At 36.7% G+C, this 12,506-nt stretch overlaps 1 long non-coding RNA gene across 1 annotated transcript in view; it reads right to left on the minus strand.

The window, feature by feature from the left end:
- Positions 1-6,158: 6,158 nt before the first annotated feature.
- Positions 6,159-12,506, minus strand: part of LOC307160162 — a 10,968-nt gene continuing 4,620 nt past the window's right edge. The window contains exons 4-5 of the long non-coding RNA XR_013821509.1: positions 12,459-12,492; positions 6,159-6,467 (exon numbers count right to left, since the gene is read on the minus strand). This is a non-coding gene — a long non-coding RNA (uncharacterized lncRNA). The remainder of the gene's footprint in view (positions 6,468-12,458; positions 12,493-12,506) is intronic.

Here is a 12,506-nt window from a genome sequence, read left to right on the forward strand (position 1 = left end):
ATTTCATCATATTAATTTTTTTTAATTGTCAGTTCGTTCTCTGGCAGAAATGGCATATCATTTTAATCCGCAAATTTGACTATTTAGTTAATGATGACAAAAGGGTCAAGTAAATTTTAAATCAAGTAAACATTTATTAATTTAAATATATCAGAAAGCCATTAACATAAACAAAAACACATTTTAATTGTGAAAAACTGATCTACAGAATTAATATTGTTGAAGGAGCATAATGAATTAGCTACTTTTTCTGATTGTTTGCTTGCTGTTTTCTGATTGGTGGCTTGTTTGTATAATTTATAAACTCTTTATTCACTTCCTATTTTAGAAACTGTACCACATTAGCATTGTGAATTGTATATATATATATATATATATATATATATATATATATATATATATATATATATGTATATATATTAGGGCTGTCAAACGATTAATCGCGATTAATCGCATCCAAAATAAAAGTTTGTGTTTACATAATTTATGTCTGTGTACGGAGTATAATTATTTTCTATATATAAATACACACACATGCATATATATATTTAAGAAAATGTGTTATTTATATATAAAATATTTATATATAATATAAATTATATATAATATAAATATATATACACAGTATATACATGCAAATATTTCTTAAATATATACATGCATGTGTGTGTATTTATATATAGAAAATAATTATACACCGTACACACACATATTATGTAAAAACAAACTTTTATTTTGGATGTGATTAATCGCGATTAATCGTTTGACAGCCCTAATATATATATATATATATTATATTATGTTATATATTTTTTTATTGTCATTTTTTTTATACTTTAACACAATATATTTGAATTAAAAACATTTAATTACAGTCATGATATAACAACATATTTGTCTCGTGTTGTCTAGCCTTTATCCAAACAATTTATTCCATTTGACAACATTAACATTGACCCCTGAACTCTTCTGTTGTCTCGAGGTTTCGACTCGACCTTTCACGCCTGGTAACTGAATGACTAAATAATAACAGGACAAATGCGTATTCTGCATGTTAATAACAAATCCATATTAAACACTTACATGCAGTGACACATCCCATGTTGTAAAGGCCTCAATTTGCTATTTTTGGATAGTCGTGATTGATGAGCGATGTAGATTTGACTTATGCGGTCATTGATGCACCTTAGAGAAGTCCGCATTCGTCTCTCTCCCTCTGTTGCTGTGGAAGCCGGCGGATCAGATGTGTGCTGTCAGACAAGGCCGGACTTAATGGATGGTGTCAGCAGAGGGGATCAGTGCCATCTCCCTCCCCACTCATCCCTCCAACAAGGCTACAAAAACTGCACTCCATCTCCGGTGAAGCCAAGAGGCACTTCTGCAAGGAGTTTTTCCTGCTGCTCCAAACAGCTTGTCTGATTACAGGCTGATCAATACTTGGCCTCTCTCCCCCTCCTGGCAAGGGAAATGATGCGACAAGAGAAGCTGTGACATTGACTGGGCCCTGGAGGGGGTGCCTGAGTATTGGTCTCAGAGAAAGGGTCCTGCTATTAACTCAGCTGGCCTCCTCTGCTGTGTCATTGTTAAACGCTGGCAAGGAAAAGCAGCTTGTATTAAACGGCTGACAAATGGCATCATAATTGCACTCTTGTTTTTAATCGATGAAATTAGGGACCATTTACACAATGGCGTTTTTGTCAATGGCGTTCTGGGTGCCTAAAAACACAAACTTTTGAAAACAGGATTCAGAGTGCAAGTTTTTCAAAACGAGAGTGTTATCGTCTCCGTGTAACCTACAAAAACGTGAATTTGTGAAAACGGTGATGCCATGAGCATGCGTATTACGTGTTCAGTCTATAGGCGCGTAATGTTTCTTTACAAAGTGACATCTCCAACTGCTGGCCTAGCAGCGCAATACAGCGTTTTTAGTCGTTTTCGCGGATCCACGTGAACGGGGATTGTTTTGACAAAGTTGTCGCCTACATGCAAAAAACTTTTTTAGTACATTGTCATGTAAAAGTACCATTAGTTTTATTTAAGGAGTGCCAATGTCAGACTGATTGCTGTGGAAATTAAATCCATCCGTTCACTCCCTCCCTCCTGTTATGTTCCATAAGGTTCTGTCAATACTGTTTTCGCCAGCTATGTTTAGAAAAAATGGCTCTTCCGCTATTATGTCTGTCATTGAAAGTGTTAGATATCTTGCTCTCTGTCAGTGTCTATTTTCCCCTTCTTGTGTGTCCATTAGGGTGCTGCTGTCTCTCTAAAAATCTCTCTAAACCCGTAACCATCATAAACACACATAGGGCACACATTTCTCTCTAATATTCAGATTAGTGGTCAATCAATGAGTGATTACAGGTCATGTAAACATCCTGAACTCTGTTCAATATGTCAGATAAAGGTCATTAATTGTTTAAGCAAAACCCAGTCGGCACCATTGTAAACATCTTTATTATTTTTTCTAGCAGCTTATCAATGTGCGCATGTCTGTTAACATTTTGATGCCAACACTAAATGAAAAAACAGTCAATTTCAAAGTTTAAACAAGTCAAGCGCTTTATACAACACGCATTGTTTCAAAGGATAGAATATAATAGAATCAGTGATGCAAATAAAATTAAATTCAGCTGTAAATCTCTAAAAAAAGTCAGTTCAGTGTTGATTCAGTTTGATTCAATAACTGTGTAAAGTGTATCAATTATGAAACGAGTTCAGTTTAGCTATAAAGGCAGCTCTGCAGAAGACAATAGTGTCGATATTCACTTTGAGTCAGTTCAGTGTTGATTCAATTCACTTCAATGACAAAACTCGTCAATTATTGAAAGTCGAATCAGCTATAAAGCAGCTATGCAGAAAACAGTGGTGTCATCATCCAGCTCAATTCAGTTAAAGTTTGGTTAATAATATTACTGAATATTAAGTGTCCTCAACTAAAGCAAGCCAAAAGCGACAGTGGCAAGGAACTCGAACTCTTCAGGTGACAGAAATGGAGAAAAAACAAAACATTTTGAGCATTTTGCTGTAAACACATTGAGCATGATTTACATTTCCTCCCGCCAGTCTTGAATATTGGGTTACATCCTTGCTCATACCTCATTGATTTATGATAGTTTACCAGACATTATAGAGTTCAGCCCACTTTGAAGTTATTTTAGCTGATATTGCAGAGGTGAGATTAGTGATATGGTGTGTCCTGTGCCATAGTGCCCCTCACCTGGTCCTCTGTGTGGGTCACACCGCTTATCTCCCCATCAGTGGCTGTCTGGTAGCTTTTACAGCCTCCGTTATTTACGGCTGAGCCAGCATGTCTTTCTCTCTCACTGTCTCTCTGAGGCCCCGCCATACCTATTGAACGCTTTTATAGTCTCCCCACCGTTTCCTTGTTTGAAACAATATAGCCTGGACTGTTGTTATTGATTCTACCGGATTGTGCCCTGGGTAAGTGCTCCTTTGAGCCTTGCTGCTAAATTAAGCCATCGTTCCGACAGCGGATGACAGCACTCCTTAGATCCTGGCGGCCTTCTAATGGCTCTGGTATTACTCATATGTTAATTGATTGGGCGGCGGAGGAGGAAGCCGGCAGCAAGGTGGAAATGACTCTGCTCAGCACAGAAGTCTGATGCAGACCTTTCAGAGAAATAAGTTACCAAGCGGAGTGACAATGAGGTCAATCAACTGCACAGAGAGAGGGAAAATTACTTTGATGATTAAATTGATCAGAATTACTGAAGCACCATAATGGACTACCTGCCTGCGTGCCGCTACTATTTCAAGACCGGACCTCTGTAACATTTACATCTCAGAACACTGTAGGAAACGACTCTCAGATAAAGACTGAAAAACAACTCACGATTTACTTGATTATTGTCATTATTTTAAGTTTATTTGTTTTTTACAAAGATCTTTCTTGCAGAAATGCAAGAAATGGATCTCATTTTAAAGTCAGGTCACCTTTATTTATATAGCGCTTTATACAATATTGTTTCAAAGCAGCTTTACAGTGATAACAGGAAAATGATTCAGTGATGCAAAAATACTGCTAAATACAATATTGTCTGTCAAAATGACGGAAAGTACTTTGAAATATTATCACTCAATGCTAAAGTTAAAGGGATAGTTCACTTTGAAATTAAATTATGTTTTAGCTTACCTCAAGGGCATCCAAGATGTAGGTGTCTTTTTTCCGCAGTAGTTTCAATTTTGATATTTTTAGGTCAAACCGTTCTTGTCTGTCAGTCATTTAATGCAGGTCTATGGTCACTGTCTCAAAGAGCATGCACAGAGTCCAAATTAAAACAATTCCCCATCGTCCAAATTAAACAATTCCCCATCGTAAGTACACATTGATGGCCTAAGACACGAAACTTTTTATATCGTTTTTACCTCTTATACACAGCCACGCCCAAGTGATCTGAGGGCGCGCGCGCATCCTGGTGTGTGACGTGTGCGCAGACTGGTGCATAGATATATATACACTAGATGTCGCCTTGTCTACGGCAGTTCATTGGAACGAATGTCTTTAAGGCGACATCTAGTGTATATATCTTATGCACCTGTCTGCGCACACGTCACACACCAGGATGCGCGCGCGCCCTCAGATCACTTGGACGTGGCTGTGTACAAGAGTTAAAAAACGATATAAATACTGTTCGTTTTCTCACACAAACCGCACGTTTCGTGTCTTAGGCCATCAATGTGTACTTACGATGGGGAATTGTTTAATTTGGATGATGGGAAATTGTTTTAATTTGGACTCTGTGCATGCTCTTTGAGACAGTGACCATAGACCAGCATTAAATGACTGACGGACAAGAACGGTTTGACCTAAAAATATCAAAATTGAAACTACTGCGGAAAAAAAGACACCTACATCTTGGATGCCCTTGAGGTAAGCTAAAACATACCAAAATTTAATTTCAAAGTGAACTATCCCTTTAATGAACATTTTATAAGGCAGTTACATAAAATAGACAAATATTACTACTGTGTTATTTAACCTGTCCATATATTGCTGCAGACAGAATCAAACTTTTGTGGTTATTAATTTTGTATTCATTTAATGCTTTTACCATTTTCAGTTTCCTTTTAATGTTTGATGGTTGAAGGGTGAGAATAATGTCACTTCCCAGCGAGCAAAAAGTCGTCCAGAAGACGTCTAAAAGACATCATTCTTAGACATCCAGAAGATGTCCTCACAGGAGCCAGAATGAAAGTTTTTTTTACGTCTTTTCTGGACATTGTATAGACGTCAATTAAAGACGTGCTACAGACGTCATTCTTAGACATCCAGAAGACGTCCTCACAGGAGCCAGAATGAAAGGTTTTTTTACGTCTTTTCTGGACATTGTATAGACGTCAATTAAAGACGTGCTACAGACGTCATTCTTAGACATCCAGAAGACGTCCTCACAGGAGCCAGAATGAAAGTTTTTTTTACGTCTTTTCTGGACATTGTATAGACGTCAATTAAAGACGTGCTAAAGACGTCATTCTTAGACATCCAGAAGACGTCCTCACATGAGCCAGAATGAAAGTTTTTTTTACGTCTTTTCTGGACATTGTATAGACGTCAATTAAAGACGTGCTAAAGACGTCATTCTTAGACATCCAGAAGACGTCCTCAAAGACGTCATTCTTAGACATCCAGAAGACGTCCTCACAGGAGCCAGAATGAAAGTTTTTTTTACGTCTTTTCTGGACATTGTATAGATGTCAAGACGTGCTACAGACGTAATTGTTAGACATCTAAAGGCAGCAAGAATAAAAGTTGTATTAGACGTGTTTTCTGTAGTAGAAATGTCAAAGACTGTTAAAGACCCATACTGACATGGAAATCCCATATGTGCATTTTGCAAGGATCCAACTTTAAAAAATATTTACTTACAAATATTTACAAAACAGTGGCAGTGAGTGAGCTAGTTCTCACTGAGAAAACCCCAGTTACTCATTGTTAATGGTTGTCGTGTCATGAAACTGCAGACACACAGACCATAGACCTAAATAAGATTTTAAAGAATATTGATAATATTGAATATTCAATTGAATAACTGTTTAGTGTATATAATTGCATTTGTATATCTTAACAATATAACTGTAATAAACTGCTTACCATTTTCCTGTAAACCAAACTAATCACTCCAAGAAATCAACTATTTAAATCTCAAAATATATTTTTATTACTATTTCGTTCTGCTGGACCAAAACTTAACAGCCGGAAGAATAAAGTATACATTAACACAATCAAACTTAAAAACCAGAACAGTTAAGTTGTAAATTAACACATTTTCCCTTTAAATAATCTATAAAATGTTGTTAAAACAATATAGGCTATAACATAACAATTAACAAAATATGGCTGCTATAAGGTTCACAAGCTTCATTTATAGCAGCAAGCAGTTTCAGATGATCGGCTGCAGACTTTATTTGGGCCTCTGTTGCAGCTGGGTCCCATTTCATGACAGCAGCTACAATCAAAGCAAAAAAATCAACATGTAAAATAAATAAATACAAATGCCACTGTTGTGGTTTAGCTTATAGCAGAGATACATAGTTGAAAATTTGAGTACTCGAATCAATTAAATGAAATAAATCACAAATCAAGTAAAATTACATCAAGCCTGATATAAGGCATTCCACACACACACACACACACACACACACACACACACACACACACACACACATAGGGGCCATTTACAACTTCATGCGATTTTGGTGATCGGATAGCTATACGATCTTGAAAAGACCAGGTGTAAATGCCCTCCGAAACACATTCGTGACGCATTTGAATCTGATTGCTCAAACCACTTCAGGAGGAGGTCTGGGCCGCATTCCAGAAGATACTGGACAAGTGTAAATGCATCTGGTTGTTGAAACCACATATCATATGTACATTTTACTCCTCCCAAAAACGCTCTAAAATAAAGGTGTGAGAGCGTGTTATAGGCTATATGTCATGTTATAGCCAGTTATGACGACGCTACTGCCGCATCGCCGCTGACCATCTAACGTTATTCATCAAGCCAACCTGCAAACTAGCGGAAATCAAAGTGAAAGTAAGCCCCCGATGCTTAACACAGTTATCATCTTTAAAAGTAAAGAAACGAAATGATATTACCAAGGCTGTTGCGCTCTCTCCTATTGCGGTCTTTGATTTAGAAATTTTAAAGGAGAACTCCGGTCAATTTTAACATTGAGGCCACAGTAGTCGATTGTCGAGTTCACGCGCGTGATCATAGGTACTAAACCAATGCCCGTGAACTCGACAATCGATTACTGTGGACTTCGACCGAAAACAGGATGTAAATACAGGTATGAGCGCTGGCTGAATTAACATCATTTTTATTCATATCTTTCACATCTACTGCAGTCAGATTCACCCGCGTTCACCCCGAAGGAATCACTCACATTAGCTGTGCACTTGTAATGACACATCAAGGATGCTAAGAGGCTAAAAGCAGGTTTAAAGGTCCCGTTCTTCGTGATCCCATGTTTCAAACTTTAGTTAGTGTGTAATGTTGTTGTTAGAGTATAAATAATATCTGTAAAATTATAAAGCTCAAAGTTCAATGACAAGCGAGATATTTTATTTAACAGAAGTTGACTACAACGAACGGCTCGATTGGACTACACCCCTCTACTTCCTTCTTTAATGACATCACTAGAACCGTGTTTTTACCGTGGAACACAGGCGTTTTGATGGCGAAATGTCAACAGACGGTTGATGTTTATCTATAATCGGATACCGCAAAAGTTTAATTCGAAGTTGTTAGTTTGCTCTGTCCATTTCACCACGGACTGTTTTTCTAACCTAGGGCTGGGCGATATGGCCAAAAAAAAATATCACGATAATTTTTTTTATATCAGTCGATATCGATAATTATCACGATAAAAGTCAAATCTTTATTTCTTTAAAGTTTAAAGGCAGATTTTTGCTCCTAAGTGAAAGTTGTAGAAACCAGAGCGTTAACTGTGGTTTTAAACTACTCTTTATTGTCAGAACATATCATGACAAACATTTGTCATTTTTCCTTAACAAAATAAATATATTTATTGGACAATTTCTTAGTTTCTGCATGTGCTAATTTTTTTTTTTTTTTTTTGGTAAAATGTAATATTCTGACTGTTTGAGTTTTATTAAACTTAACCATTGGTCATCCAGTAGCCTATCATGCATTTAGATCATGATAACCACAGATAAAACCAGGGCTAGCCTATAGCACCTCACTATCATGGCAAAATGTAACTTTATGGTTTCTATGGTATTTGTATGAAAAACAGTAGTCTAAATACATTATTAAATACTGTAATTATATTCCATTAGTCCTTTAATACATTGTCTACATTAATAATATAATACAATTCAATGTATATCCTACATTTCATAGTGCAGTTAATATTACTAAGCTAACAGTAAATCCGTGGTAAATGATGGGAATTTCAGCCTTCAGACTGTATCGTTGCGCACAGTTTGTCAGCGCTGTTTCATCTGCCTTTAAGCTGGTTTAAATCACTGAGACATTTGTGTTCCTCGCTGAATTCAAGCGCTTCTCACTGGATTTCGTGACCGAGACCGATCAGAGTAAACGCATCTGCTCTAACTTTAGTGAGCTCGCGCTGCCGTTTGGACTTTGAGCCGAGCGGATAAAATGAGCCGCGGTTCAAATGAGTTTCGTTCCGCTTTTGGCGCATAAACATTATCGAACATTTATCGACCTCTTGATATCGTTTTATCGAGAAAAATTATATCGCGATAATTATCGTTATCGTTTTATCGCCCAGCCCTATTCTAACCTGGGATAATATCAAGCAGACTTCTCTCAGCGTTTCATCCTGACGAAGGGGGCAATTTCAACTATATTCCAGCAAGCGGTAAGTAGTGATTTACTATGGAAGTAGCGATCAACTTCACATCGTTTCTCTTAGTAGGATGAAAATAATCTTACTTAAACTGTGATTAATATACAGAAAGCGATCAAAGAACAATCCCTTTCCAATCGCCCAAGCTGTCAATCACACAGCGCGAGTTTATCTGGACACTTGACAAAACTCGTTATGAAATCAATGACGCTGTTACACTGCACAACGAAGCGCTTACTGTATTTATATACCTCATGTTTGCATTGGTGAAATCATTAGTGAGAGTGCAGAAAGTGATAAGATCTTTTTTCACGCCATCAACAGACTGTCATCTGCTCAATATGCTCATCACTGCAACCTTTTATGTGATGGGAATAGATCTAAATACTTAAAAAACTTCTCACGATTCGTTAATCCCGATAGCTGTAATAGTAAAAACGTATAATAGCTGTAATAGTAAAAGTTTTCCAGATAGTTCCACATGTAATGCCAGATATTTCATATGCAAACATTTCAGCCAATCACAGCAGAGGGCGTTTACACTGAAGTCTCACAGCAGACACGTAGGGCCCTATAATTTCCGCGATCACGGAATCGCGGACGGAATCGCGGAATTGGCAAATTAACGCGGGATCTAGTATCAACGCGGAATTTCGCGGAATTTTACATATTTGGAATAAAATTCTGTTTTTGTGTGGGAGACATATGTATACAAACGTATGTCTGAGGAAAATCGCATATTACTGAAAGAACGAGCAGAGAGAGAGGCCCGGTCGCGCGCGCGTCTTCAAACTGTCTTGCTCTCTCTCACTCCCTCGCGCTTATTAATCTAAATCAATTGAGAATTGACACAATGGTAAAAGATCGGAAGAACGAAGTTTCACGTGGAGCATTCGGATATTTTTTTCCTGAATTAGGCTACCGCTGGGTGTGAATTGTGCAAAAAAAAAATTTTTTACCTTGCCTTCTTCTCTGAGAAGCGTTCTGCCCATTCAGCTGACATAAAAAACACTTAATAGCCTAAACTAAACAAAACCTATCCAATGATGAAATGTTTTCTGTGTTGACAAATCTTGTGCGATGTCCTAACTGCCGGGATAATCACACAACGCGTACAAGTCTGCTAATGATACGTCCGATTCGCGAACTAATGACTCCTTTGAACCGATTCACTTTAATGAATGGTTAAAACAACTGATCTTCGGTGTATAACAAAATCGGTAACACTTTACAATAAGGTTCCATTTATTAAACTCTAGTTAACTAGATCAGTTAACATTAACTATTAATAAACTGCACTTCTACAGCATTTATTCATCTTTATTAATTTCACCATTTAGTAGCCTACATTATTTAAATGAAAAGTTAGTTAGCTTAATGCACTGTGTGAAGTAACACAATAAAAATATAGGGTTAGGGTTAACTAAGATTAACAAAGATTAATAAATACAGTAACAAATGTATTGCTCGTGGTTCATGTTAGTTAGCCTAATACATTCACTAATGTAAACAAACCAAACCACATTTAACACCTCTTAAAATGAGAATTTTGTTTGTTACCTCAATAAATTTAGGGTCATTCCTATTTTATTTGTGTACATTTTAATCATTAACATTAAAAACACTCTTTTTACGACTAAAATAACAGTAAAGGGTAAAAAAAAAACTGAATTCCCAAAAATTAAAACGGAAAAAACGGAATTTGCAAAAATTTAAACGGAAAAAACGGAATTTGGGAAAAAATAAAACGGAATTTGGGAAAAAATAAAACGGATTTTATAGGGCCCTAGACACGCCCCTTCAAACAGAGCGTTCAAACCAGGGAATGAAATCAGGCTAGGAAATATGCCTTTTATTTCTAAATTATAACAATTTTTGATCTAAAAAACATACTAACATTATAAGGGCACCCCAGGAAACATGATAAAATAATAAAAATAATCCATGGAATGGGACCTTTAAAACTTGCCCCATTGAAGTCAACAGGGTGCAAATTTTAAAAAGAGGATAACATGGTGTAGGCAACACCGATTTTTGTCGTTGTTCTCTGTATTGACAGCACTCCAAATGTACAAAAAAATGAGCTCAATGTTAAAATTGACCGGAGTTCTCCTTTAACGGATGATCAATAAAATGCAGCTCATATCTGTTGCTTTCGGTGACGTGAACGCCATTAAATTTGCATAGTGAGGGAATCGAAGATCGGATTTATATCCGTTTTGCAAAAGGTGTAAGGTGTAAATGGAATTGTTGTGATAAAACAGATAGCTATCCGATCTGAGAAAACGCATCAAGTGGCCAGGTTTAAACAGCCCCATATACACACACACACACACACACACACACACACACATATTAGGGGTGTAAGTTAACGGTTCACAAAATTCATGGTTCGGTTAAATACGATACACTTGTGTCACGGTAAGGTACGTTTTCGATACAGGAAAAAGAAAGAAATGCCAGAGAAATTTCCTTGATTTAATATTTGTAACTTTTTTTTTTTTTTAATTAAACCTAACATCATAAAGTATGATTTTTTTTTTACTTTGAGGAATGATGAAGCTATAATTGACTCTTAGAAGCATGTAAAACAGCTCCTTGAAAAAAATGAAATGTAATATTGTAGTTATAAACAAAGGTTTATTTTAGTTCAGATTAACATTTGAGGGCAGTAATTTTATTTATGTCAAAATAAAACCAACGTAATGTAACTTGAAAGCATTATAGCCTACTATTCCTGCCATACTTCCATGGTTACAGTTAGTGTTACTACAGTAAATCCATGGTGAATGTTGCTGATCTGTGGACACTGGATTGTTCATTCATGGCACAATGTTTCCACATCAGCGCTGTTTGATCCATTAATAACAGAGAAATATGAATGCTTCTCACTAGATCTCGCAGCGATGTTATTACTTCAGTGGGGATCTATTAGCGCCGTCTAGTAACAGTGTCGCTTGATCAAGATTGGCTCGTGCTGCACTGGTCCAAACTGATAAACGGCTCGTGAAGCACATAATAACAGCACCTGCTTTCTGGTCAGTTAGCCTACAGTCCCTGCTTTTTTTGTGGAAACCAAATCTTTTGATTGTGAGAGAGCCATGTGTTAAAAGTCAGATGGCACTTAAGCTACTTTATGATTTGCCCTATGTCTGAACAAAAGAAATAAAAGTTAACTATCTATACCATATTGAATTGCATAGCATCATATTTTTGCAATGCGTTGAATCGAAATCGAATCGCACCGGATCGTAATAATAGTGAATCGTATTGCATTGCATCGGTAGCTGGCAGCTGCTTATATGTATCATTAATGTATTGTATCGTTGGCTATGCATCGAGATGCGTATCGTATCGGCCTCAGTTATGGAGATGCATATCCCTAATACCTACATAGGAAAAGTAACTACATTTACATACTGTGAATCGTTTTTTTATTTATCGAGAATCGTTTTTGCATCGAAAATCGCAATTGTATCGAATTATGACATTTTCTTAATCTTACACCCCTAATATAAACACATACATATAGTACTTTGGAGACCAATTGTGTTGAAATAACATTGAGACAAAGGAGGTAGAGGACGAATACTCACTTATCTTGGTAGCTGTTCTGATGAATGACGGATCCTGACCACAGAAAG

The sequence above is a fragment of the Squalius cephalus genome, assembly GCF_949319135.1.
Source record: "Squalius cephalus genome assembly, chromosome: 6".
In the NCBI taxonomy this organism is placed as follows: domain Eukaryota; kingdom Metazoa; phylum Chordata; class Actinopteri; order Cypriniformes; family Leuciscidae; genus Squalius; species Squalius cephalus.